Source organism: Schistocerca gregaria, unplaced genomic scaffold, assembly GCF_023897955.1.
Source record: "Schistocerca gregaria isolate iqSchGreg1 unplaced genomic scaffold, iqSchGreg1.2 ptg000395l, whole genome shotgun sequence".
Taxonomy (NCBI): domain Eukaryota; kingdom Metazoa; phylum Arthropoda; class Insecta; order Orthoptera; family Acrididae; genus Schistocerca; species Schistocerca gregaria.
The window spans coordinates 465,313-489,232 of NW_026061834.1; the positions used below are offsets into that span (position 1 = coordinate 465,313).

Below are 23,920 nucleotides of genomic sequence, written 5' to 3' on the forward strand. Positions count from 1 at the left end.
GCGAAAATTAATACACTTTCGTAACGTCTAATGTGCTGGCAGTGGAATCACTACAGAAAAGAGTAAGCCCATGCTGCCTTCTGCCATGAGATTGCTTGCAAAGGTGGGAGTTTCAGTTGTCGAGAGACGCTTCTGAGACGTGCAGTCGTGGCCGAGTGGTTAAGGCGTCTGACTTGAAATCAGATTCCCTCTGGGAGCGTAGGTTCGAGTCCTGCCGACTGCGGAAATTTTCTCGCTCCCAGAAGATGGACGTTCAGCTGCATCCTAGCAGTTGCGTCACTACTAAACACGTGGGCCGCCAGCAAGGTGCAGTGTTCTTGGCTCCAGGGTGCAGCGCTACAGTCGTGCCCAGAAGCCACAGCTCATCTCCTCGTCTCACAACCGTCCACCAGGTGTCAGTGCAAGTGTCGCCTCTCTGGGCAGTGCAGATGTGATTATTTTAGCTTGCAGACGATGACGTGTAGCAATTAATGAGCAAACGCAAGTCAAATGTTTTACCGCGTGTATCTGCTAGATACTGCCTCACACACTTTGGAGAGGCTCACTCCTTCCTCTGCCTCGTTCTCTGCACACTAGTTGCGCGTGGCATCGATATAGCACAGCTTTTCTAGCGTCAGCGAAGTCAATATTACATGAATCGAGTCGACATGTTTGCTAGTTACGACGATGGAAGCAGAAGAAATGTGTGTGGTACTTTACTGCATCTGCTGTTCGCCTTTCGGCGTCCCTGTGTTCTTTCAGACGAAGATGACTGTGAAATTGGCAACGGGGCAGACGTGCAAAAGAGGGGCGCTGTGCGTCAGCCGAAATAGCTCAGTTGGGAGAGCGTTAGACTGAAGATCTAAAGGTCCCTGGTTCGATCCCGGGTTTCGGCACGGCTTCGTTTTGAAGCCGACGCCAATGGAATTGCTCTGACTTTGTGATAATGTAACTACAGCCGAGAACGGACATGACTCCCTTCTGTAACTGTTCTGGTTGTCTAGTGCTTGCCATAAGAGGAACGCAGTAGGCAACTCTCTGAGAAGTAAGAAAATAAAAAAGACGTCCTACTGACTGCGTTCCCTGTTTTGTGCCAGGAGGTGAAGAACGTATCAAGCGGAACCGTGAAATGAGCGAAAACGTGGGAAACATTGCATTCGAAGTGCTTGTGAATTTTCCAATTGCCCGATGAGTGTCGACAAAACACGTAAATCCTCTACTCCAACGTATGAGACGTAACGACTGCTGCAGTTTGTTTTTGCATCGTGTGTCAACATTGTTCGATGGTCTGTTACGAGCTTTGCGCGATAAGTTTGCAGACAGCATTCAGGCGACGTTTAACTACTAACAGCTCCATGCAGCGATTGCACAACAGTAAAGGACATGAGTCAATGTGTCGTTGTGCATCGTGAGATGTTTCATAAGGCGTTGTGAGCCCGGATAGCTCAGTCGGTAGAGCATTAGGCTTTTAACCTAAGGGTCCAGGATTCAAGTCCCTGTTCGGGCGGAAATTTTAATAATTTGGTAGCGTTGCCTCTGGTAGTGGTGGAAACACTACGGAAAAGAATGCAGCAACGCCGTTTTCTGACACCACAGTGCTTTAAACGGTTCAATTTGCACGTGTCGGGAGAACGCTGCGTTCGGGGCAGCCGTGGCCGAGTGGTTAAGGCGTCTGACTCGAAAGTAGTTTCGAATCCCGCCGGCTGCGTGCGATTCTGCGTAAAGAGCAGCAAATATTTTCACACGCATGAATGAGCGTGCAAACCAATGACGCCATTCTAAACAAGACGAAAATTTCCGTTTAAGAATGCTGAGTTTCACGACGGCCGCTGCTTCCTGTGCCTACCGGTCCACCTCGCACTGACGATGTGACTGCAGGAAGCCGTCGCAGGCCCACGAGTGCGCCCCCGTCATTTTCTCGCGCCTTCGCCGAGTTCGTGAGTACACACACGTGCTTGAAATTGTTGGACAGAGTGAAGGTTCATTCCTTTTTAAGAATTGCAATTCAATCAGTCGAGTGCGGCAAAAGCAATGGCGCCGCGTTTCTTTTCAATGATCTCGCAGCTACTTGCAAGTATGTCCATCCCTTAAGACGCCAGAAAACTAGCGTCAGCGGCGCGTCAGTGGGAAGTCGGTGAAGTCGCCATTGGAGCCATAAGCCAGCAATTACGACATGCGAATCACTCGCACACGACGCAGCTGTATGACAATGCTCGTGCGTGGGTGCGGATAGCTCAGTCGGTAGAGCGTTAGGTTTTCAACCAAAGGGTCCTGGGTTCTAGTCCCTGTCGGGGCGAAAATTAATACACTTTCGTAACGTCTAATGTGCTGGCAGTGGAATCACTACAGAAAAGAGTAAGCCCATGCTGCCTTCTGCCATGAGATTGCTTGCAAAGGTGGGAGTTTCAGTTGTCGAGAGACGCTTCTGAGACGTGCAGTCGTGGCCGAGTGGTTAAGGCGTCTGACTTGAAATCAGATTCCCTCTGGGAGCGTAGGTTCGAGTCCTGCCGACTGCGGAAATTTTCTCGCTCCCAGAAGATGGACGTTCAGCTGCATCCTAGCAGTTGCGTCACTACTAAACACGTGGGCCGCCAGCAAGGTGCAGTGTTCTTGGCTCCAGGGTGCAGCGCTACAGTCGTGCCCAGAAGCCACAGCTCATCTCCTCGTCTCACAACCGTCCACCAGGTGTCAGTGCAAGTGTCGCCTCTCTGGGCAGTGCAGATGTGATTATTTTAGCTTGCAGACGATGACGTGTAGCAATTAATGAGCAAACGCAAGTCAAATGTTTTACCGCGTGTATCTGCTAGATACTGCCTCACACACTTTGGAGAGGCTCACTCCTTCCTCTGCCTCGTTCTCTGCACACTAGTTGCACGTGGCATCGATATAGCACAGCTTTTCTAGCGTCAGCGAAGTCAATATTACATGAATCGAGTCGACATGTTTGCTAGTTACGACGATGGAAGCAGAAGAAATGTGTGTGGTACTTTACTGCATCTGCTGTTCGCCTTTCGGCGTCCCTGTGTTCTTTCAGACGAAGATGACTGTGAAATTGGCAACGGGGCAGACGTGCAAAAGAGGGGCGCTGTGCGTCAGCCGAAATAGCTCAGTTGGGAGAGCGTTAGACTGAAGATCTAAAGGTCCCTGGTTCGATCCCGGGTTTCGGCACGGCTTCGTTTTGAAGCCGACGCCAATGGAATTGCTCTGACTTTGTGATAATGTAACTACAGCCGAGAACGGACATGACTCCCTTCTGTAACTGTTCTGGTTGTCTAGTGCTTGCCGTAAGAGGAACGCAGTAGGCAACTCTCTGAGAAGTAAGAAAATAAAAAAAACGTCCTACTGACTGCGTTCCCTGTTTTGTGCCAGGAGGTGAAGAACGTATCAAGCGGAACCGTGAAATGAGCGAAAACGTGGGAAACATTGCATTCGAAGTGCTTGTGAATTTTCCAATTGCCCGATGAGTGTCGACAAAACACGTAAATCCTCTACTCCAACGTATGAGACGTAACGACTGCTGCAGTTTGTTTTTGCATCGTGTGTCAACATTGTTCGATGGTCTGTTACGAGCTTTGCGCGATAAGTTTGCAGACAGCATTCAGGCGACGTTTAACTACTAACAGCTCCATGCAGCGATTGCACAACAGTAAAGGACATGAGTCAATGTGTCGTTGTGCATCGTGAGATGTTTCATAAGGCGTTGTGAGCCCGGATAGCTCAGTCGGTAGAGCATTAGGCTTTTAACCTAAGGGTCCAGGATTCAAGTCCCTGTTCGGGCGGAAATTTTAATAATTTGGTAGCGTTGCCTCTGGTAGTGGTGGAAACACTACGGAAAAGAATGCAGCAACGCCGTTTTCTGACACCACAGTGCTTTAAACGGTTCAATTTGCACGTGTCGGGAGAACGCTGCGTTCGGGGCAGCCGTGGCCGAGTGGTTAAGGCGTCTGACTCGAAAGTAGTTTCGAATCCCGCCGGCTGCGTGCGATTCTGCGTAAAGAGCAGCAAATATTTTCACACGCATGAATGAGCGTGCAAACCAATGACGCCATTCTAAACAAGACGAAAATTTCCGTTTAAGAATGCTGAGTTTCACGACGGCCGCTGCTTCCTGTGCCTACCGGTCCACCTCGCACTGACGATGTGACTGCAGGAAGCCGTCGCAGGCCCACGAGTGCGCCCCCGTCATTTTCTCGCGCCTTCGCCGAGTTCGTGAGTACACACACGTGCTTGAAATTGTTGGACAGAGTGAAGGTTCATTCCTTTTTAAGAATTGCAATTCAATCAGTCGAGTGCGGCAAAAGCAATGGCGCCGCGTTTCTTTTCAATGATCTCGCAGCTACTTGCAAGTATGTCCATCCCTTAAGACGCCAGAAAACTAGCGTCAGCGGCGCGTCAGTGGGAAGTCGGTGAAGTCGCCATTGGAGCCATAAGCCAGCAATTACGACATGCGAATCACTCGCACACGACGCAGCTGTATGACAATGCTCGTGCGTGGGTGCGGATAGCTCAGTCGGTAGAGCGTTAGGTTTTCAACCAAAGGGTCCTGGGTTCTAGTCCCTGTCGGGGCGAAAATTAATACACTTTCGTAACGTCTAATGTGCTGGCAGTGGAATCACTACAGAAAAGAGTAAGCCCATGCTGCCTTCTGCCATGAGATTGCTTGCAAAGGTGGGAGTTTCAGTTGTCGAGAGACGCTTCTGAGACGTGCAGTCGTGGCCGAGTGGTTAAGGCGTCTGACTTGAAATCAGATTCCCTCTGGGAGCGTAGGTTCGAGTCCTGCCGACTGCGGAAATTTTCTCGCTCCCAGAAGATGGACGTTCAGCTGCATCCTAGCAGTTGCGTCACTACTAAACACGTGGGCCGCCAGCAAGGTGCAGTGTTCTTGGCTCCAGGGTGCAGCGCTACAGTCGTGCCCAGAAGCCACAGCTCATCTCCTCGTCTCACAACCGTCCACCAGGTGTCAGTGCAAGTGTCGCCTCTCTGGGCAGTGCAGATGTGATTATTTTAGCTTGCAGACGATGACGTGTAGCAATTAATGAGCAAACGCAAGTCAAATGTTTTACCGCGTGTATCTGCTAGATACTGCCTCACACACTTTGGAGAGGCTCACTCCTTCCTCTGCCTCGTTCTCTGCACACTAGTTGCACGTGGCATCGATATAGCACAGCTTTTCTAGCGTCAGCGAAGTCAATATTACATGAATCGAGTCGACATGTTTGCTAGTTACGACGATGGAAGCAGAAGAAATGTGTGTGGTACTTTACTGCATCTGCTGTTCGCCTTTCGGCGTCCCTGTGTTCTTTCAGACGAAGATGACTGTGAAATTGGCAACGGGGCAGACGTGCAAAAGAGGGGCGCTGTGCGTCAGCCGAAATAGCTCAGTTGGGAGAGCGTTAGACTGAAGATCTAAAGGTCCCTGGTTCGATCCCGGGTTTCGGCACGGCTTCGTTTTGAAGCCGACGCCAATGGAATTGCTCTGACTTTGTGATAATGTAACTACAGCCGAGAACGGACATGACTCCCTTCTGTAACTGTTCTGGTTGTCTAGTGCTTGCCATAAGAGGAACGCAGTAGGCAACTCTCTGAGAAGTAAGAAAATAAAAAAAACGTCCTACTGACTGCGTTCCCTGTTTTGTGCCAGGAGGTGAAGAACGTATCAAGCGGAACCGTGAAATGAGCGAAAACGTGGGAAACATTGCATTCGAAGTGCTTGTGAATTTTCCAATTGCCCGATGAGTGTCGACAAAACACGTAAATCCTCTACTCCAACGTATGAGACGTAACGACTGCTGCAGTTTGTTTTTGCATCGTGTGTCAACATTGTTCGATGGTCTGTTACGAGCTTTGCGCGATAAGTTTGCAGACAGCATTCAGGCGACGTTTAACTACTAACAGCTCCATGCAGCGATTGCACAACAGTAAAGGACATGAGTCAATGTGTCGTTGTGCATCGTGAGATGTTTCATAAGGCGTTGTGAGCCCGGATAGCTCAGTCGGTAGAGCATTAGGCTTTTAACCTAAGGGTCCAGGATTCAAGTCCCTGTTCGGGCGGAAATTTTAATAATTTGGTAGCGTTGCCTCTGGTAGTGGTGGAAACACTACGGAAAAGAATGCAGCAACGCCGTTTTCTGACACCACAGTGCTTTAAACGGTTCAATTTGCACGTGTCGGGAGAACGCTGCGTTCGGGGCAGCCGTGGCCGAGTGGTTAAGGCGTCTGACTCGAAAGTAGTTTCGAATCCCGCCGGCTGCGTGCGATTCTGCGTAAAGAGCAGCAAATATTTTCACACGCATGAATGAGCGTGCAAACCAATGACGCCATTCTAAACAAGACGAAAATTTCCGTTTAAGAATGCTGAGTTTCACGACGGCCGCTGCTTCCTGTGCCTACCGGTCCACCTCGCACTGACGATGTGACTGCAGGAAGCCGTCGCAGGCCCACGAGTGCGCCCCCGTCATTTTCTCGCGCCTTCGCCGAGTTCGTGAGTACACACACGTGCTTGAAATTGTTGGACAGAGTGAAGGTTCATTCCTTTTTAAGAATTGCAATTCAATCAGTCGAGTGCGGCAAAAGCAATGGCGCCGCGTTTCTTTTCAATGATCTCGCAGCTACTTGCAAGTATGTCCATCCCTTAAGACGCCAGAAAACTAGCGTCAGCGGCGCGTCAGTGGGAAGTCGGTGAAGTCGCCATTGGAGCCATAAGCCAGCAATTACGACATGCGAATCACTCGCACACGACGCAGCTGTATGACAATGCTCGTGCGTGGGTGCGGATAGCTCAGTCGGTAGAGCGTTAGGTTTTCAACCAAAGGGTCCTGGGTTCTAGTCCCTGTCGGGGCGAAAATTAATACACTTTCGTAACGTCTAATGTGCTGGCAGTGGAATCACTACAGAAAAGAGTAAGCCCATGCTGCCTTCTGCCATGAGATTGCTTGCAAAGGTGGGAGTTTCAGTTGTCGAGAGACGCTTCTGAGACGTGCAGTCGTGGCCGAGTGGTTAAGGCGTCTGACTTGAAATCAGATTCCCTCTGGGAGCGTAGGTTCGAGTCCTGCCGACTGCGGAAATTTTCTCGCTCCCAGAAGATGGACGTTCAGCTGCATCCTAGCAGTTGCGTCACTACTAAACACGTGGGCCGCCAGCAAGGTGCAGTGTTCTTGGCTCCAGGGTGCAGCGCTACAGTCGTGCCCAGAAGCCACAGCTCATCTCCTCGTCTCACAACCGTCCACCAGGTGTCAGTGCAAGTGTCGCCTCTCTGGGCAGTGCAGATGTGATTATTTTAGCTTGCAGACGATGACGTGTAGCAATTAATGAGCAAACGCAAGTCAAATGTTTTACCGCGTGTATCTGCTAGATACTGCCTCACACACTTTGGAGAGGCTCACTCCTTCCTCTGCCTCGTTCTCTGCACACTAGTTGCACGTGGCATCGATATAGCACAGCTTTTCTAGCGTCAGCGAAGTCAATATTACATGAATCGAGTCGACATGTTTGCTAGTTACGACGATGGAAGCAGAAGAAATGTGTGTGGTACTTTACTGCATCTGCTGTTCGCCTTTCGGCGTCCCTGTGTTCTTTCAGACGAAGATGACTGTGAAATTGGCAACGGGGCAGACGTGCAAAAGAGGGGCGCTGTGCGTCAGCCGAAATAGCTCAGTTGGGAGAGCGTTAGACTGAAGATCTAAAGGTCCCTGGTTCGATCCCGGGTTTCGGCACGGCTTCTTTTTGAAGCCGACGCCAATGGAATTGCTCTGACTTTGTGATAATGTAACTACAGCCGAGAACGGACATGACTCCCTTCTGTAACTGTTCTGGTTGTCTAGTGCTTGCCATAAGAGGAACGCAGTAGGCAACTCTCTGAGAAGTAAGAAAATAAAAAAAACGTCCTACTGACTGCGTTCCCTGTTTTGTGCCAGGAGGTGAAGAACGTATCAAGCGGAACCGTGAAATGAGCGAAAACGTGGGAAACATTGCATTCGAAGTGCTTGTGAATTTTCCAATTGCCCGATGAGTGTCGACAAAACACGTAAATCCTCTACTCCAACGTATGAGACGTAACGACTGCTGCAGTTTGTTTTTGCATCGTGTGTCAACATTGTTCGATGGTCTGTTACGAGCTTTGCGCGATAAGTTTGCAGACAGCATTCAGGCGACGTTTAACTACTAACAGCTCCATGCAGCGATTGCACAACAGTAAAGGACATGAGTCAATGTGTCGTTGTGCATCGTGAGATGTTTCATAAGGCGTTGTGAGCCCGGATAGCTCAGTCGGTAGAGCATTAGGCTTTTAACCTAAGGGTCCAGGATTCAAGTCCCTGTTCGGGCGGAAATTTTAATAATTTGGTAGCGTTGCCTCTGGTAGTGGTGGAAACACTACGGAAAAGAATGCAGCAACGCCGTTTTCTGACACCACAGTGCTTTAAACGGTTCAATTTGCACGTGTCGGGAGAACGCTGCGTTCGGGGCAGCCGTGGCCGAGTGGTTAAGGCGTCTGACTCGAAAGTAGTTTCGAATCCCGCCGGCTGCGTGCGATTCTGCGTAAAGAGCAGCAAATATTTTCACACGCATGAATGAGCGTGCAAACCAATGACGCCATTCTAAACAAGACGAAAATTTCCGTTTAAGAATGCTGAGTTTCACGACGGCCGCTGCTTCCTGTGCCTACCGGTCCACCTCGCACTGACGATGTGACTGCAGGAAGCCGTCGCAGGCCCACGAGTGCGCCCCCGTCATTTTCTCGCGCCTTCGCCGAGTTCGTGAGTACACACACGTGCTTGAAATTGTTGGACAGAGTGAAGGTTCATTCCTTTTTAAGAATTGCAATTCAATCAGTCGAGTGCGGCAAAAGCAATGGCGCCGCGTTTCTTTTCAATGATCTCGCAGCTACTTGCAAGTATGTCCATCCCTTAAGACGCCAGAAAACTAGCGTCAGCGGCGCGTCAGTGGGAAGTCGGTGAAGTCGCCATTGGAGCCATAAGCCAGCAATTACGACATGCGAATCACTCGCACACGACGCAGCTGTATGACAATGCTCGTGCGTGGGTGCGGATAGCTCAGTCGGTAGAGCGTTAGGTTTTCAACCAAAGGGTCCTGGGTTCTAGTCCCTGTCGGGGCGAAAATTAATACACTTTCGTAACGTCTAATGTGCTGGCAGTGGAATCACTACAGAAAAGAGTAAGCCCATGCTGCCTTCTGCCATGAGATTGCTTGCAAAGGTGGGAGTTTCAGTTGTCGAGAGACGCTTCTGAGACGTGCAGTCGTGGCCGAGTGGTTAAGGCGTCTGACTTGAAATCAGATTCCCTCTGGGAGCGTAGGTTCGAGTCCTGCCGACTGCGGAAATTTTCTCGCTCCCAGAAGATGGACGTTCAGCTGCATCCTAGCAGTTGCGTCACTACTAAACACGTGGGCCGCCAGCAAGGTGCAGTGTTCTTGGCTCCAGGGTGCAGCGCTACAGTCGTGCCCAGAAGCCACAGCTCATCTCCTCGTCTCACAACCGTCCACCAGGTGTCAGTGCAAGTGTCGCCTCTCTGGGCAGTGCAGATGTGATTATTTTAGCTTGCAGACGATGACGTGTAGCAATTAATGAGCAAACGCAAGTCAAATGTTTTACCGCGTGTATCTGCTAGATACTGCCTCACACACTTTGGAGAGGCTCACTCCTTCCTCTGCCTCGTTCTCTGCACACTAGTTGCACGTGGCATCGATATAGCACAGCTTTTCTAGCGTCAGCGAAGTCAATATTACATGAATCGAGTCGACATGTTTGCTAGTTACGACGATGGAAGCAGAAGAAATGTGTGTGGTACTTTACTGCATCTGCTGTTCGCCTTTCGGCGTCCCTGTGTTCTTTCAGACGAAGATGACTGTGAAATTGGCAACGGGGCAGACGTGCAAAAGAGGGGCGCTGTGCGTCAGCCGAAATAGCTCAGTTGGGAGAGCGTTAGACTGAAGATCTAAAGGTCCCTGGTTCGATCCCGGGTTTCGGCACGGCTTCGTTTTGAAGCCGACGCCAATGGAATTGCTCTGACTTTGTGATAATGTAACTACAGCCGAGAACGGACATGACTCCCTTCTGTAACTGTTCTGGTTGTCTAGTGCTTGCCATAAGAGGAACGCAGTAGGCAACTCTCTGAGAAGTAAGAAAATAAAAAAAACGTCCTACTGACTGCGTTCCCTGTTTTGTGCCAGGAGGTGAAGAACGTATCAAGCGGAACCGTGAAATGAGCGAAAACGTGGGAAACATTGCATTCGAAGTGCTTGTGAATTTTCCAATTGCCCGATGAGTGTCGACAAAACACGTAAATCCTCTACTCCAACGTATGAGACGTAACGACTGCTGCAGTTTGTTTTTGCATCGTGTGTCAACATTGTTCGATGGTCTGTTACGAGCTTTGCGCGATAAGTTTGCAGACAGCATTCAGGCGACGTTTAACTACTAACAGCTCCATGCAGCGATTGCACAACAGTAAAGGACATGAGTCAATGTGTCGTTGTGCATCGTGAGATGTTTCATAAGGCGTTGTGAGCCCGGATAGCTCAGTCGGTAGAGCATTAGGCTTTTAACCTAAGGGTCCAGGATTCAAGTCCCTGTTCGGGCGGAAATTTTAATAATTTGGTAGCGTTGCCTCTGGTAGTGGTGGAAACACTACGGAAAAGAATGCAGCAACGCCGTTTTCTGACACCACAGTGCTTTAAACGGTTCAATTTGCACGTGTCGGGAGAACGCTGCGTTCGGGGCAGCCGTGGCCGAGTGGTTAAGGCGTCTGACTCGAAAGTAGTTTCGAATCCCGCCGGCTGCGTGCGATTCTGCGTAAAGAGCAGCAAATATTTTCACACGCATGAATGAGCGTGCAAACCAATGACGCCATTCTAAACAAGACGAAAATTTCCGTTTAAGAATGCTGAGTTTCACGACGGCCGCTGCTTCCTGTGCCTACCGGTCCACCTCGCACTGACGATGTGACTGCAGGAAGCCGTCGCAGGCCCACGAGTGCGCCCCCGTCATTTTCTCGCGCCTTCGCCGAGTTCGTGAGTACACACACGTGCTTGAAATTGTTGGACAGAGTGAAGGTTCATTCCTTTTTAAGAATTGCAATTCAATCAGTCGAGTGCGGCAAAAGCAATGGCGCCGCGTTTCTTTTCAATGATCTCGCAGCTACTTGCAAGTATGTCCATCCCTTAAGACGCCAGAAAACTAGCGTCAGCGGCGCGTCAGTGGGAAGTCGGTGAAGTCGCCATTGGAGCCATAAGCCAGCAATTACGACATGCGAATCACTCGCACACGACGCAGCTGTATGACAATGCTCGTGCGTGGGTGCGGATAGCTCAGTCGGTAGAGCGTTAGGTTTTCAACCAAAGGGTCCTGGGTTCTAGTCCCTGTCGGGGCGAAAATTAATACACTTTCGTAACGTCTAATGTGCTGGCAGTGGAATCACTACAGAAAAGAGTAAGCCCATGCTGCCTTCTGCCATGAGATTGCTTGCAAAGGTGGGAGTTTCAGTTGTCGAGAGACGCTTCTGAGACGTGCAGTCGTGGCCGAGTGGTTAAGGCGTCTGACTTGAAATCAGATTCCCTCTGGGAGCGTAGGTTCGAGTCCTGCCGACTGCGGAAATTTTCTCGCTCCCAGAAGATGGACGTTCAGCTGCATCCTAGCAGTTGCGTCACTACTAAACACGTGGGCCGCCAGCAAGGTGCAGTGTTCTTGGCTCCAGGGTGCAGCGCTACAGTCGTGCCCAGAAGCCACAGCTCATCTCCTCGTCTCACAACCGTCCACCAGGTGTCAGTGCAAGTGTCGCCTCTCTGGGCAGTGCAGATGTGATTATTTTAGCTTGCAGACGATGACGTGTAGCAATTAATGAGCAAACGCAAGTCAAATGTTTTACCGCGTGTATCTGCTAGATACTGCCTCACACACTTTGGAGAGGCTCACTCCTTCCTCTGCCTCGTTCTCTGCACACTAGTTGCACGTGGCATCGATATAGCACAGCTTTTCTAGCGTCAGCGAAGTCAATATTACATGAATCGAGTCGACATGTTTGCTAGTTACGACGATGGAAGCAGAAGAAATGTGTGTGGTACTTTACTGCATCTGCTGTTCGCCTTTCGGCGTCCCTGTGTTCTTTCAGACGAAGATGACTGTGAAATTGGCAACGGGGCAGACGTGCAAAAGAGGGGCGCTGTGCGTCAGCCGAAATAGCTCAGTTGGGAGAGCGTTAGACTGAAGATCTAAAGGTCCCTGGTTCGATCCCGGGTTTCGGCACGGCTTCGTTTTGAAGCCGACGCCAATGGAATTGCTCTGACTTTGTGATAATGTAACTACAGCCGAGAACGGACATGACTCCCTTCTGTAACTGTTCTGGTTGTCTAGTGCTTGCCATAAGAGGAACGCAGTAGGCAACTCTCTGAGAAGTAAGAAAATAAAAAAAACGTCCTACTGACTGCGTTCCCTGTTTTGTGCCAGGAGGTGAAGAACGTATCAAGCGGAACCGTGAAATGAGCGAAAACGTGGGAAACATTGCATTCGAAGTGCTTGTGAATTTTCCAATTGCCCGATGAGTGTCGACAAAACACGTAAATCCTCTACTCCAACGTATGAGACGTAACGACTGCTGCAGTTTGTTTTTGCATCGTGTGTCAACATTGTTCGATGGTCTGTTACGAGCTTTGCGCGATAAGTTTGCAGACAGCATTCAGGCGACGTTTAACTACTAACAGCTCCATGCAGCGATTGCACAACAGTAAAGGACATGAGTCAATGTGTCGTTGTGCATCGTGAGATGTTTCATAAGGCGTTGTGAGCCCGGATAGCTCAGTCGGTAGAGCATTAGGCTTTTAACCTAAGGGTCCAGGATTCAAGTCCCTGTTCGGGCGGAAATTTTAATAATTTGGTAGCGTTGCCTCTGGTAGTGGTGGAAACACTACGGAAAAGAATGCAGCAACGCCGTTTTCTGACACCACAGTGCTTTAAACGGTTCAATTTGCACGTGTCGGGAGAACGCTGCGTTCGGGGCAGCCGTGGCCGAGTGGTTAAGGCGTCTGACTCGAAAGTAGTTTCGAATCCCGCCGGCTGCGTGCGATTCTGCGTAAAGAGCAGCAAATATTTTCACACGCATGAATGAGCGTGCAAACCAATGACGCCATTCTAAACAAGACGAAAATTTCCGTTTAAGAATGCTGAGTTTCACGACGGCCGCTGCTTCCTGTGCCTACCGGTCCACCTCGCACTGACGATGTGACTGCAGGAAGCCGTCGCAGGCCCACGAGTGCGCCCCCGTCATTTTCTCGCGCCTTCGCCGAGTTCGTGAGTACACACACGTGCTTGAAATTGTTGGACAGAGTGAAGGTTCATTCCTTTTTAAGAATTGCAATTCAATCAGTCGAGTGCGGCAAAAGCAATGGCGCCGCGTTTCTTTTCAATGATCTCGCAGCTACTTGCAAGTATGTCCATCCCTTAAGACGCCAGAAAACTAGCGTCAGCGGCGCGTCAGTGGGAAGTCGGTGAAGTCGCCATTGGAGCCATAAGCCAGCAATTACGACATGCGAATCACTCGCACACGACGCAGCTGTATGACAATGCTCGTGCGTGGGTGCGGATAGCTCAGTCGGTAGAGCGTTAGGTTTTCAACCAAAGGGTCCTGGGTTCTAGTCCCTGTCGGGGCGAAAATTAATACACTTTCGTAACGTCTAATGTGCTGGCAGTGGAATCACTACAGAAAAGAGTAAGCCCATGCTGCCTTCTGCCATGAGATTGCTTGCAAAGGTGGGAGTTTCAGTTGTCGAGAGACGCTTCTGAGACGTGCAGTCGTGGCCGAGTGGTTAAGGCGTCTGACTTGAAATCAGATTCCCTCTGGGAGCGTAGGTTCGAGTCCTGCCGACTGCGGAAATTTTCTCGCTCCCAGAAGATGGACGTTCAGCTGCATCCTAGCAGTTGCGTCCCTACTAAACACGTGGGCCGCCAGCAAGGTGCAGTGTTCTTGGCTCCAGGGTGCAGCGCTACAGTCGTGCCCAGAAGCCACAGCTCATCTCCTCGTCTCACAACCGTCCACCAGGTGTCAGTGCAAGTGTCGCCTCTCTGGGCAGTGCAGATGTGATTATTTTAGCTTGCAGACGATGACGTGTAGCAATTAATGAGCAAACGCAAGTCAAATGTTTTACCGCGTGTATCTGCTAGATACTGCCTCACACACTTTGGAGAGGCTCACTCCTTCCTCTGCCTCGTTCTCTGCACACTAGTTGCACGTGGCATCGATATAGCACAGCTTTTCTAGCGTCAGCGAAGTCAATATTACATGAATCGAGTCGACATGTTTGCTAGTTACGACGATGGAAGCAGAAGAAATGTGTGTGGTACTTTACTGCATCTGCTGTTCGCCTTTCGGCGTCCCTGTGTTCTTTCAGACGAAGATGACTGTGAAATTGGCAACGGGGCAGACGTGCAAAAGAGGGGCGCTGTGCGTCAGCCGAAATAGCTCAGTTGGGAGAGCGTTAGACTGAAGATCTAAAGGTCCCTGGTTCGATCCCGGGTTTCGGCACGGCTTCGTTTTGAAGCCGACGCCAATGGAATTGCTCTGACTTTGTGATAATGTAACTACAGCCGAGAACGGACATGACTCCCTTCTGTAACTGTTCTGGTTGTCTAGTGCTTGCCATAAGAGGAACGCAGTAGGCAACTCTCTGAGAAGTAAGAAAATAAAAAAAACGTCCTACTGACTGCGTTCCCTGTTTTGTGCCAGGAGGTGAAGAACGTATCAAGCGGAACCGTGAAATGAGCGAAAACGTGGGAAACATTGCATTCGAAGTGCTTGTGAATTTTCCAATTGCCCGATGAGTGTCGACAAAACACGTAAATCCTCTACTCCAACGTATGAGACGTAACGACTGCTGCAGTTTGTTTTTGCATCGTGTGTCAACATTGTTCGATGGTCTGTTACGAGCTTTGCGCGATAAGTTTGCAGACAGCATTCAGGCGACGTTTAACTACTAACAGCTCCATGCAGCGATTGCACAACAGTAAAGGACATGAGTCAATGTGTCGTTGTGCATCGTGAGATGTTTCATAAGGCGTTGTGAGCCCGGATAGCTCAGTCGGTAGAGCATTAGGCTTTTAACCTAAGGGTCCAGGATTCAAGTCCCTGTTCGGGCGGAAATTTTAATAATTTGGTAGCGTTGCCTCTGGTAGTGGTGGAAACACTACGGAAAAGAATGCAGCAACGCCGTTTTCTGACACCACAGTGCTTTAAACGGTTCAATTTGCACGTGTCGGGAGAACGCTGCGTTCGGGGCAGCCGTGGCCGAGTGGTTAAGGCGTCTGACTCGAAAGTAGTTTCGAATCCCGCCGGCTGCGTGCGATTCTGCGTAAAGAGCAGCAAATATTTTCACACGCATGAATGAGCGTGCAAACCAATGACGCCATTCTAAACAAGACGAAAATTTCCGTTTAAGAATGCTGAGTTTCACGACGGCCGCTGCTTCCTGTGCCTACCGGTCCACCTCGCACTGACGATGTGACTGCAGGAAGCCGTCGCAGGCCCACGAGTGCGCCCCCGTCATTTTCTCGCGCCTTCGCCGAGTTCGTGAGTACACACACGTGCTTGAAATTGTTGGACAGAGTGAAGGTTCATTCCTTTTTAAGAATTGCAATTCAATCAGTCGAGTGCGGCAAAAGCAATGGCGCCGCGTTTCTTTTCAATGATCTCGCAGCTACTTGCAAGTATGTCCATCCCTTAAGACGCCAGAAAACTAGCGTCAGCGGCGCGTCAGTGGGAAGTCGGTGAAGTCGCCATTGGAGCCATAAGCCAGCAATTACGACATGCGAATCACTCGCACACGACGCAGCTGTATGACAATGCTCGTGCGTGGGTGCGGATAGCTCAGTCGGTAGAGCGTTAGGTTTTCAACCAAAGGGTCCTGGGTTCTAGTCCCTGTCGGGGCGAAAATTAATACACTTTCGTAACGTCTAATGTGCTGGCAGTGGAATCACTACAGAAAAGAGTAAGCCCATGCTGCCTTCTGCCATGAGATTGCTTGCAAAGGTGGGAGTTTCAGTTGTCGAGAGACGCTTCTGAGACGTGCAGTCGTGGCCGAGTGGTTAAGGCGTCTGACTTGAAATCAGATTCCCTCTGGGAGCGTAGGTTCGAGTCCTGCCGACTGCGGAAATTTTCTCGCTCCCAGAAGATGGACGTTCAGCTGCATCCTAGCAGTTGCGTCACTACTAAACACGTGGGCCGCCAGCAAGGTGCAGTGTTCTTGGCTCCAGGGTGCAGCGCTACAGTCGTGCCCAGAAGCCACAGCTCATCTCCTCGTCTCACAACCGTCCACCAGGTGTCAGTGCAAGTGTCGCCTCTCTGGGCAGTGCAGATGTGATTATTTTAGCTTGCAGACGATGACGTGTAGCAATTAATGAGCAAACGCAAGTCAAATGTTTTACCGCGTGTATCTGCTAGATACTGCCTCACACACTTTGGAGAGGCTCACTCCTTCCTCTGCCTCGTTCTCTGCACACTAGTTGCACGTGGCATCGATATAGCACAGCTTTTCTAGCGTCAGCGAAGTCAATATTACATGAATCGAGTCGACATGTTTGCTAGTTACGACGATGGAAGCAGAAGAAATGTGTGTGGTACTTTACTGCATCTGCTGTTCGCCTTTCGGCGTCCCTGTGTTCTTTCAGACGAAGATGACTGTGAAATTGGCAACGGGGCAGACGTGCAAAAGAGGGGCGCTGTGCGTCAGCCGAAATAGCTCAGTTGGGAGAGCGTTAGACTGAAGATCTAAAGGTCCCTGGTTCGATCCCGGGTTTCGGCACGGCTTCGTTTTGAAGCCGACGCCAATGGAATTGCTCTGACTTTGTGATAATGTAACTACAGCCGAGAACGGACATGACTCCCTTCTGTAACTGTTCTGGTTGTCTAGTGCTTGCCATAAGAGGAACGCAGTAGGCAACTCTCTGAGAAGTAAGAAAATAAAAAAAACGTCCTACTGACTGCGTTCCCTGTTTTGTGCCAGGAGGTGAAGAACGTATCAAGCGGAACCGTGAAATGAGCGAAAACGTGGGAAACATTGCATTCGAAGTGCTTGTGAATTTTCCAATTGCCCGATGAGTGTCGACAAAACACGTAAATCCTCTACTCCAACGTATGAGACGTAACGACTGCTGCAGTTTGTTTTTGCATCGTGTGTCAACATTGTTCGATGGTCTGTTACGAGCTTTGCGCGATAAGTTTGCAGACAGCATTCAGGCGACGTTTAACTACTAACAGCTCCATGCAGCGATTGCATAACAGTAAAGGACATGAGTCAATGTGTCGTTGTGCATCGTGAGATGTTTCATAAGGGGTTGTGAGCCCGGATAGCTCAGTCGGTAGAGCATTAGGCTTTTAACCTAAGGGTCCAGGATTCAAGTCCCTGTTCGGGCGGAAATTTTAATAATTTGGTAGCGTTGCCTCTGGTAGTGGTGGAAACACTACGGAAAAGAATGCAGCAACGCCGTTTTCTGACACCACAGTGCTTTAAACGGTTCAATTTGCACGTGTCGGGAGAACGCTGCGTTCGGGGCAGCCGTGGCCGAGTGGTTAAGGCGTCTGACTCGAAAGTAGTTTCGAATCCCGCCGGCTGCGTGCGATTCTGCGTAAAGAGCAGCAAATATTTTCACACGCATGAATGAGCGTGCAAACCAATGACGCCATTCTAAACAAGACGAAAATTTCCGTTTAAGAATGCTGAGTTTCACGACGGCCGCTGCTTCCTGTGCCTACCGGTCCACCTCGCACTGACGATGTGACTGCAGGAAGCCGTCGCAGGCCCACGAGTGCGCCCCCGTCATTTTCTCGCGCCTTCGCCGAGTTCGTGAGTACACACACGTGCTTGAAATTGTTGGACAGAGTGAAGGTTCATTCCTTTTTAAGAATTGCAATTCAATCAGTCGAGTGCGGCAAAAGCAATGGCGCCGCGTTTCTTTTCAATGATCTCGCAGCTACTTGCAAGTATGTCCATCCCTTAAGACGCCAGAAAACTAGCGTCAGCGGCGCGTCAGTGGGAAGTCGGTGAAGTCGCCATTGGAGCCATAAGCCAGCAATTACGACATGCGAATCACTCGCACACGACGCAGCTGTATGACAATGCTCGTGCGTGGGTGCGGATAGCTCAGTCGGTAGAGCGTTAGGTTTTCAACCAAAGGGTCCTGGGTTCTAGTCCCTGTCGGGGCGAAAATTAATACACTTTCGTAACGTCTAATGTGCTGGCAGTGGAATCACTACAGAAAAGAGTAAGCCCATGCTGCCTTCTGCCATGAGATTGCTTGCAAAGGTGGGAGTTTCAGTTGTCGAGAGACGCTTCTGAGACGTGCAGTCGTGGCCGAGTGGTTAAGGCGTCTGACTTGAAATCAGATTCCCTCTGGGAGCGTAGGTTCGAGTCCTGCCGACTGCGGAAATTTTCTCGCTCCCAGAAGATGGACGTTCAGCTGCATCCTAGCAGTTGCGTCACTACTAAACACGTGGGCCGCCAGCAAGGTGCAGTGTTCTTGGCTCCAGGGTGCAGCACTACAGTCGTGCCCAAAAGCCACAGCTCATCTCCTCGTCTCACAACCGTCCACCAGGTGTCAGTGCAAGTGTCGCCTCTCTGGGCAGTGCAGATGTGATTATTTTAGCTTGCAGACGATGACGTGTAGCAATTAATGAGCAAACGCAAGTCAAATGTTTTACCGCGTGTATCTGCTAGATACTGCCTCACACACTTTGGAGAGGCTCACTCCTTCCTCTGCCTCGTTCTCTGCACACTAGTTGCACGTGGCATCGATATAGCACAGCTTTTCTAGCGTCAGCGAAGTCAATATTACATGAATCGAGTCGACATGTTTGCTAGTTACGACGATGGAAGCAGAAGAAATGTGTGTGGTACTTTACTGCATCTGCTGTTCGCCTTTCGGCGTCCCTGTGTTCTTTCAGACGAAGATGACTGTGAAATTGGCAACGGGGCAGACGTGCAAAAGAGGGGCGCTGTGCGTCAGCCGAAATAGCTCAGTTGGGAGAGCGTTAGACTGAAGATCTAAAGGTCCCTGGTTCGATCCCGGGTTTCGGCACGGCTTCGTTTTGAAGCCGACGCCAATGGAATTGCTCTGACTTTGTGATAATGTAACTACAGCCGAGAACGGACATGACTCCCTTCTGTAACTGTTCTGGTTGTCTAGTGCTTGCCATAAGAGGAACGCAGTAGGCAACTCTCTGAGAAGTAAGAAAATAAAAAAAACGTCCTACTGACTGCGTTCCCTGTTTTGTGCCAGGAGGTGAAGAACGTATCAAGCGGAACCGTGAAATGAGCGAAAACGTGGGAAACATTGCATTCGAAGTGCTTGTGAATTTTCCAATTGCCCGATGAGTGTCGACAAAACACGTAAATCCTCTACTCCAACGTATGAGACGTAACGACTGCTGCAGTTTGTTTTTGCATCGTGTGTCAACATTGTTCGATGGTCTGTTACGAGCTTTGCGCGATAAGTTTGCAGACAGCATTCAGGCGACGTTTAACTACTAACAGCTCCATGCAGCGATTGCACAACAGTAAAGGACATGAGTCAATGTGTCGTTGTGCATCGTGAGATGTTTCATAAGGCGTTGTGAGCCCGGATAGCTCAGTCGGTAGAGCATTAGGCTTTTAACCTAAGGGTCCAGGATTCAAGTCCCTGTTCGGGCGGAAATTTTAATAATTTGGTAGCGTTGCCTCTGGTAGTGGTGGAAACACTACGGAAAAGAATGCAGCAACGCCGTTTTCTGACACCACAGTGCTTTAAACGGTTCAATTTGCACGTGTCGGGAGAACGCTGCGTTCGGGGCAGCCGTGGCCGAGTGGTTAAGGCGTCTGACTCGAAAGTAGTTTCGAATCCCGCCGGCTGCGTGCGATTCTGCGTAAAGAGCAGCAAATATTTTCACACGCATGAATGAGCGTGCAAACCAATGACGCCATTCTAAACAAGACGAAAATTTCCGTTTAAGAATGCTGAGTTTCACGACGGCCGCTGCTTCCTGTGCCTACCGGTCCACCTCGCACTGACGATGTGACTGCAGGAAGCCGTCGCAGGCCCACGAGTGCGCCCCCGTCATTTTCTCGCGCCTTCGCCGAGTTCGTGAGTACACACACGTGCTTGAAATTGTTGGACAGAGTGAAGGTTCATTCCTTTTTAAGAATTGCAATTCAATCAGTCGAGTGCGGCAAAAGCAATGGCGCCGCGTTTCTTTTCAATGATCTCGCAGCTACTTGCAAGTATGTCCATCCCTTAAGACGCCAGAAAACTAGCGTCAGCGGCGCGTCAGTGGGAAGTCGGTGAAGTCGCCATTGGAGCCATAAGCCAGCAATTACGACATGCGAATCACTCGCACACGACGCAGCTGTATGACAATGCTCGTGCGTGGGTGCGGATAGCTCAGTCGGTAGAGCGTTAGGTTTTCAACCAAAGGGTCCTGGGTTCTAGTCCCTGTCGGGGCGAAAATTAATACACTTTCGTAACGTCTAATGTGCTGGCAGTGGAATCACTACAGAAAAGAGTAAGCCCATGCTGCCTTCTGCCATGAGATTGCTTGCAAAGGTGGGAGTTTCAGTTGTCGAGAGACGCTTCTGAGACGTGCAGTCGTGGCCGAGTGGTTAAGGCGTCTGACTTGAAATCAGATTCCCTCTGGGAGCGTAGGTTCGAGTCCTGCCGACTGCGGAAATTTTCTCGCTCCCAGAAGATGGACGTTCAGCTGCATCCTAGCAGTTGCGTCACTACTAAACACGTGGGCCGCCAGCAAGGTGCAGTGTTCTTGGCTCCAGGGTGCAGCACTACAGTCGTGCCCAAAAGCCACAGCTCATCTCCTCGTCTCACAACCGTCCACCAGGTGTCAGTGCAAGTGTCGCCTCTCTGGGCAGTGCAGATGTGATTATTTTAGCTTGCAGACGATGACGTGTAGCAATTAATGAGCAAACGCAAGTCAAATGTTTTACCGCGTGTATCTGCTAGATACTGCCTCACACACTTTGGAGAGGCTCACTCCTTCCTCTGCCTCGTTCTCTGCACACTAGTTGCACGTGGCATCGATATAGCACAGCTTTTCTAGCGTCAGCGAAGTCAATATTACATGAATCGAGTCGACATGTTTGCTAGTTACGACGATGGAAGCAGAAGAAATGTGTGTGGTACTTTACTGCATCTGCTGTTCGCCTTTCGGCGTCCCTGTGTTCTTTCAGACGAAGATGACTGTGAAATTGGCAACGGGGCAGACGTGCAAAAGAGGGGCGCTGTGCGTCAGCCGAAATAGCTCAGTTGGGAGAGCGTTAGACTGAAGATCTAAAGGTCCCTGGTTCGATCCCGGGTTTCGGCACGGCTTCGTTTTGAAGCCGACGCCAATGGAATTGCTCTGACTTTGTGATAATGTAACTACAGCCGAGAACGGACATGACTCCCTTCTGTAACTGTTCTGGTTGTCTAGTGCTTGCCATAAGAGGAACGCAGTAGGCAACTCTCTGAGAAGTAAGAAAATAAAAAAAACGTCCTACTGACTGCGTTCCCTGTTTTGTGCCAGGAGGTGAAGAACGTATCAAGCGGAACCGTGAAATGAGCGAAAACGTGGGAAACATTGCATTCGAAGTGCTTGTGAATTTTCCAATTGCCCGATGAGTGTCGACAAAACACGTAAATCCTCTACTCCAACGTATGAGACGTAACGACTGCTGCAGTTTGTTTTTGCATCGTGTGTCAACATTGTTCGATGGTCTGTTACGAGCTTTGCGCGATAAGTTTGCAGACAGCATTCAGGCGACGTTTAACTACTAACAGCTCCATGCAGCGATTGCACAACAGTAAAGGACATGAGTCAATGTGTCGTTGTGCATCGTGAGATGTTTCATAAGGCGTTGTGAGCCCGGATAGCTCAGTCGGTAGAGCATTAGGCTTTTAACCTAAGGGTCCAGGATTCAAGTCCCTGTTCGGGCGGAAATTTTAATAATTTGGTAGCGTTGCCTCTGGTAGTGGTGGAAACACTACGGAAAAGAATGCAGCAACGCCGTTTTCTGACACCACAGTGCTTTAAACGGTTCAATTTGCACGTGTCGGGAGAACGCTGCGTTCGGGGCAGCCGTGGCCGAGTGGTTAAGGCGTCTGACTCGAAAGTAGTTTCGAATCCCGCCGGCTGCGTGCGATTCTGCGTAAAGAGCAGCAAATATTTTCACACGCATGAATGAGCATGCAAACCAATGACGCCATTCTAAACAAGACGAAAATTTCCGTTTAAGAATGCTGAGTTTCACGACGGCCGCTGCTTCCTGTGCCTACCGGTCCACCTCGCACTGACGATGTGACTGCAGGAAGCCGTCGCAGGCCCACGAGTGCGCCCCCGTCATTTTCTCGCGCCTTCGCCGAGTTCGTGAGTACACACACGTGCTTGAAATTGTTGGACAGAGTGAAGGTTCATTCCTTTTTAAGAATTGCAATTCAATCAGTCGAGTGCGGCAAAAGCAATGGCGCCGCGTTTCTTTTCAATGATCTCGCAGCTACTTGCAAGTATGTCCATCCCTTAAGACGCCAGAAAACTAGCGTCAGCGGCGCGTCAGTGGGAAGTCGGTGAAGTCGCCATTGGAGCCATAAGCCAGCAATTACGACATGCGAATCACTCGCACACGACGCAGCTGTATGACAATGCTCGTGCGTGGGTGCGGATAGCTCAGTCGGTAGAGCGTTAGGTTTTCAACCAAAGGGTCCTGGGTTCTAGTCCCTGTCGGGGCGAAAATTAATACACTTTCGTAACGTCTAATGTGCTGGCAGTGGAATCACTACAGAAAAGAGTAAGCCCATGCTGCCTTCTGCCATGAGATTGCTTGCAAAGGTGGGAGTTTCAGTTGTCGAGAGACGCTTCTGAGACGTGCAGTCGTGGCCGAGTGGTTAAGGCGTCTGACTTGAAATCAGATTCCCTCTGGGAGCGTAGGTTCGAGTCCTGCCGACTGCGGAAATTTTCTCGCTCCCAGAAGATGGACGTTCAGCTGCATCCTAGCAGTTGCGTCCCTACTAAACACGTGGGCCGCCAGCAAGGTGCAGTGTTCTTGGCTCCAGGGTGCAGCGCTACAGTCGTGCCCAGAAGCCACAGCTCATCTCCTCGTCTCACAACCGTCCACCAGGTGTCAGTGCAAGTGTCGCCTCTCTGGGCAGTGCAGATGTGATTATTTTAGCTTGCAGACGATGACGTGTAGCAATTAATGAGCAAACGCAAGTCAAATGTTTTACCGCGTGTATCTGCTAGATACTGCCTCACACACTTTGGAGAGGCTCACTCCTTCCTCTGCCTCGTTCTCTGCACACTAGTTGCACGTGGCATCGATATAGCACAGCTTTTCTAGCGTCAGCGAAGTCAATATTACATGAATCGAGTCGACATGTTTGCTAGTTACGACGATGGAAGCAGAAGAAATGTGTGTGGTACTTTACTGCATCTGCTGTTCGCCTTTCGGCGTCCCTGTGTTCTTTCAGACGAAGATGACTGTGAAATTGGCAACGGGGCAGACGTGCAAAAGAGGGGCGCTGTGCGTCAGCCGAAATAGCTCAGTTGGGAGAGCGTTAGACTGAAGATCTAAAGGTCCCTGGTTCGATCCCGGGTTTCGGCACGGCTTCGTTTTGAAGCCGACGCCAATGGAATTGCTCTGACTTTGTGATAATGTAACTACAGCCGAGAACGGACATGACTCCCTTCTGTAACTGTTCTGGTTGTCTAGTGCTTGCCATAAGAGGAACGCAGTAGGCAACTCTCTGAGAAGTAAGAAAATAAAAAAAACGTCCTACTGACTGCGTTCCCTGTTTTGTGCCAGGAGGTGAAGAACGTATCAAGCGGAACCGTGAAATGAGCGAAAACGTGGGAAACATTGCATTCGAAGTGCTTGTGAATTTTCCAATTGCCCGATGAGTGTCGACAAAACACGTAAATCCTCTACT

General features: G+C 50.1%; 32 non-coding genes across 32 annotated transcripts; all 32 read left to right on the forward strand.

Moving 5' to 3' along the window:
* The first annotated feature begins 141 nt into the window (after positions 1-141).
* On the forward strand, positions 142-223 carry Trnas-uga (transfer RNA serine (anticodon UGA)). Its single transcript has one exon. It is a non-coding gene; the product is annotated as a tRNA-Ser (tRNA).
* Positions 224-802: 579 nt separating this feature from the next.
* Positions 803-875, forward strand: Trnaf-gaa (transfer RNA phenylalanine (anticodon GAA)). The gene has a single exon. It is a non-coding gene; the product is annotated as a tRNA-Phe (tRNA).
* A 538-nt stretch (positions 876-1,413) lies between these two features.
* On the forward strand, positions 1,414-1,486 carry Trnak-uuu (transfer RNA lysine (anticodon UUU)). The gene has a single exon. It is a non-coding gene; the product is annotated as a tRNA-Lys (tRNA).
* Positions 1,487-2,413: 927 nt separating this feature from the next.
* Positions 2,414-2,495, forward strand: Trnas-uga (transfer RNA serine (anticodon UGA)). Its single transcript has one exon. It is a non-coding gene; the product is annotated as a tRNA-Ser (tRNA).
* Positions 2,496-3,074: 579 nt separating this feature from the next.
* Positions 3,075-3,147, forward strand: Trnaf-gaa (transfer RNA phenylalanine (anticodon GAA)). The gene has a single exon. It is a non-coding gene; the product is annotated as a tRNA-Phe (tRNA).
* Positions 3,148-3,685: 538 nt separating this feature from the next.
* Positions 3,686-3,758, forward strand: Trnak-uuu (transfer RNA lysine (anticodon UUU)). The gene has a single exon. It is a non-coding gene; the product is annotated as a tRNA-Lys (tRNA).
* A 927-nt stretch (positions 3,759-4,685) lies between these two features.
* On the forward strand, positions 4,686-4,767 carry Trnas-uga (transfer RNA serine (anticodon UGA)). Its single transcript has one exon. It is a non-coding gene; the product is annotated as a tRNA-Ser (tRNA).
* Positions 4,768-5,346: 579 nt separating this feature from the next.
* Positions 5,347-5,419, forward strand: Trnaf-gaa (transfer RNA phenylalanine (anticodon GAA)). Its single transcript has one exon. It is a non-coding gene; the product is annotated as a tRNA-Phe (tRNA).
* Positions 5,420-5,957: 538 nt separating this feature from the next.
* On the forward strand, positions 5,958-6,030 carry Trnak-uuu (transfer RNA lysine (anticodon UUU)). Its single transcript has one exon. It is a non-coding gene; the product is annotated as a tRNA-Lys (tRNA).
* Positions 6,031-6,957: 927 nt separating this feature from the next.
* Positions 6,958-7,039, forward strand: Trnas-uga (transfer RNA serine (anticodon UGA)). Its single transcript has one exon. It is a non-coding gene; the product is annotated as a tRNA-Ser (tRNA).
* A 579-nt stretch (positions 7,040-7,618) lies between these two features.
* Trnaf-gaa (transfer RNA phenylalanine (anticodon GAA)) lies at positions 7,619-7,691 on the forward strand. Its single transcript has one exon. It is a non-coding gene; the product is annotated as a tRNA-Phe (tRNA).
* A 538-nt stretch (positions 7,692-8,229) lies between these two features.
* Trnak-uuu (transfer RNA lysine (anticodon UUU)) lies at positions 8,230-8,302 on the forward strand. The gene has a single exon. It is a non-coding gene; the product is annotated as a tRNA-Lys (tRNA).
* A 927-nt stretch (positions 8,303-9,229) lies between these two features.
* Trnas-uga (transfer RNA serine (anticodon UGA)) lies at positions 9,230-9,311 on the forward strand. The gene has a single exon. It is a non-coding gene; the product is annotated as a tRNA-Ser (tRNA).
* A 579-nt stretch (positions 9,312-9,890) lies between these two features.
* On the forward strand, positions 9,891-9,963 carry Trnaf-gaa (transfer RNA phenylalanine (anticodon GAA)). Its single transcript has one exon. It is a non-coding gene; the product is annotated as a tRNA-Phe (tRNA).
* Positions 9,964-10,501: 538 nt separating this feature from the next.
* On the forward strand, positions 10,502-10,574 carry Trnak-uuu (transfer RNA lysine (anticodon UUU)). Its single transcript has one exon. It is a non-coding gene; the product is annotated as a tRNA-Lys (tRNA).
* Positions 10,575-11,501: 927 nt separating this feature from the next.
* Trnas-uga (transfer RNA serine (anticodon UGA)) lies at positions 11,502-11,583 on the forward strand. Its single transcript has one exon. It is a non-coding gene; the product is annotated as a tRNA-Ser (tRNA).
* A 579-nt stretch (positions 11,584-12,162) lies between these two features.
* On the forward strand, positions 12,163-12,235 carry Trnaf-gaa (transfer RNA phenylalanine (anticodon GAA)). The gene has a single exon. It is a non-coding gene; the product is annotated as a tRNA-Phe (tRNA).
* Positions 12,236-12,773: 538 nt separating this feature from the next.
* Trnak-uuu (transfer RNA lysine (anticodon UUU)) lies at positions 12,774-12,846 on the forward strand. The gene has a single exon. It is a non-coding gene; the product is annotated as a tRNA-Lys (tRNA).
* Positions 12,847-13,773: 927 nt separating this feature from the next.
* Positions 13,774-13,855, forward strand: Trnas-uga (transfer RNA serine (anticodon UGA)). Its single transcript has one exon. It is a non-coding gene; the product is annotated as a tRNA-Ser (tRNA).
* A 579-nt stretch (positions 13,856-14,434) lies between these two features.
* Trnaf-gaa (transfer RNA phenylalanine (anticodon GAA)) lies at positions 14,435-14,507 on the forward strand. The gene has a single exon. It is a non-coding gene; the product is annotated as a tRNA-Phe (tRNA).
* A 538-nt stretch (positions 14,508-15,045) lies between these two features.
* On the forward strand, positions 15,046-15,118 carry Trnak-uuu (transfer RNA lysine (anticodon UUU)). The gene has a single exon. It is a non-coding gene; the product is annotated as a tRNA-Lys (tRNA).
* A 927-nt stretch (positions 15,119-16,045) lies between these two features.
* Positions 16,046-16,127, forward strand: Trnas-uga (transfer RNA serine (anticodon UGA)). The gene has a single exon. It is a non-coding gene; the product is annotated as a tRNA-Ser (tRNA).
* Positions 16,128-16,706: 579 nt separating this feature from the next.
* Trnaf-gaa (transfer RNA phenylalanine (anticodon GAA)) lies at positions 16,707-16,779 on the forward strand. The gene has a single exon. It is a non-coding gene; the product is annotated as a tRNA-Phe (tRNA).
* A 538-nt stretch (positions 16,780-17,317) lies between these two features.
* On the forward strand, positions 17,318-17,390 carry Trnak-uuu (transfer RNA lysine (anticodon UUU)). Its single transcript has one exon. It is a non-coding gene; the product is annotated as a tRNA-Lys (tRNA).
* A 927-nt stretch (positions 17,391-18,317) lies between these two features.
* Positions 18,318-18,399, forward strand: Trnas-uga (transfer RNA serine (anticodon UGA)). Its single transcript has one exon. It is a non-coding gene; the product is annotated as a tRNA-Ser (tRNA).
* A 579-nt stretch (positions 18,400-18,978) lies between these two features.
* On the forward strand, positions 18,979-19,051 carry Trnaf-gaa (transfer RNA phenylalanine (anticodon GAA)). Its single transcript has one exon. It is a non-coding gene; the product is annotated as a tRNA-Phe (tRNA).
* A 538-nt stretch (positions 19,052-19,589) lies between these two features.
* Positions 19,590-19,662, forward strand: Trnak-uuu (transfer RNA lysine (anticodon UUU)). The gene has a single exon. It is a non-coding gene; the product is annotated as a tRNA-Lys (tRNA).
* A 927-nt stretch (positions 19,663-20,589) lies between these two features.
* Trnas-uga (transfer RNA serine (anticodon UGA)) lies at positions 20,590-20,671 on the forward strand. The gene has a single exon. It is a non-coding gene; the product is annotated as a tRNA-Ser (tRNA).
* A 579-nt stretch (positions 20,672-21,250) lies between these two features.
* Positions 21,251-21,323, forward strand: Trnaf-gaa (transfer RNA phenylalanine (anticodon GAA)). Its single transcript has one exon. It is a non-coding gene; the product is annotated as a tRNA-Phe (tRNA).
* A 538-nt stretch (positions 21,324-21,861) lies between these two features.
* On the forward strand, positions 21,862-21,934 carry Trnak-uuu (transfer RNA lysine (anticodon UUU)). The gene has a single exon. It is a non-coding gene; the product is annotated as a tRNA-Lys (tRNA).
* A 927-nt stretch (positions 21,935-22,861) lies between these two features.
* On the forward strand, positions 22,862-22,943 carry Trnas-uga (transfer RNA serine (anticodon UGA)). Its single transcript has one exon. It is a non-coding gene; the product is annotated as a tRNA-Ser (tRNA).
* A 579-nt stretch (positions 22,944-23,522) lies between these two features.
* Trnaf-gaa (transfer RNA phenylalanine (anticodon GAA)) lies at positions 23,523-23,595 on the forward strand. The gene has a single exon. It is a non-coding gene; the product is annotated as a tRNA-Phe (tRNA).
* The last annotated feature ends 325 nt before the right edge of the window (positions 23,596-23,920 follow it).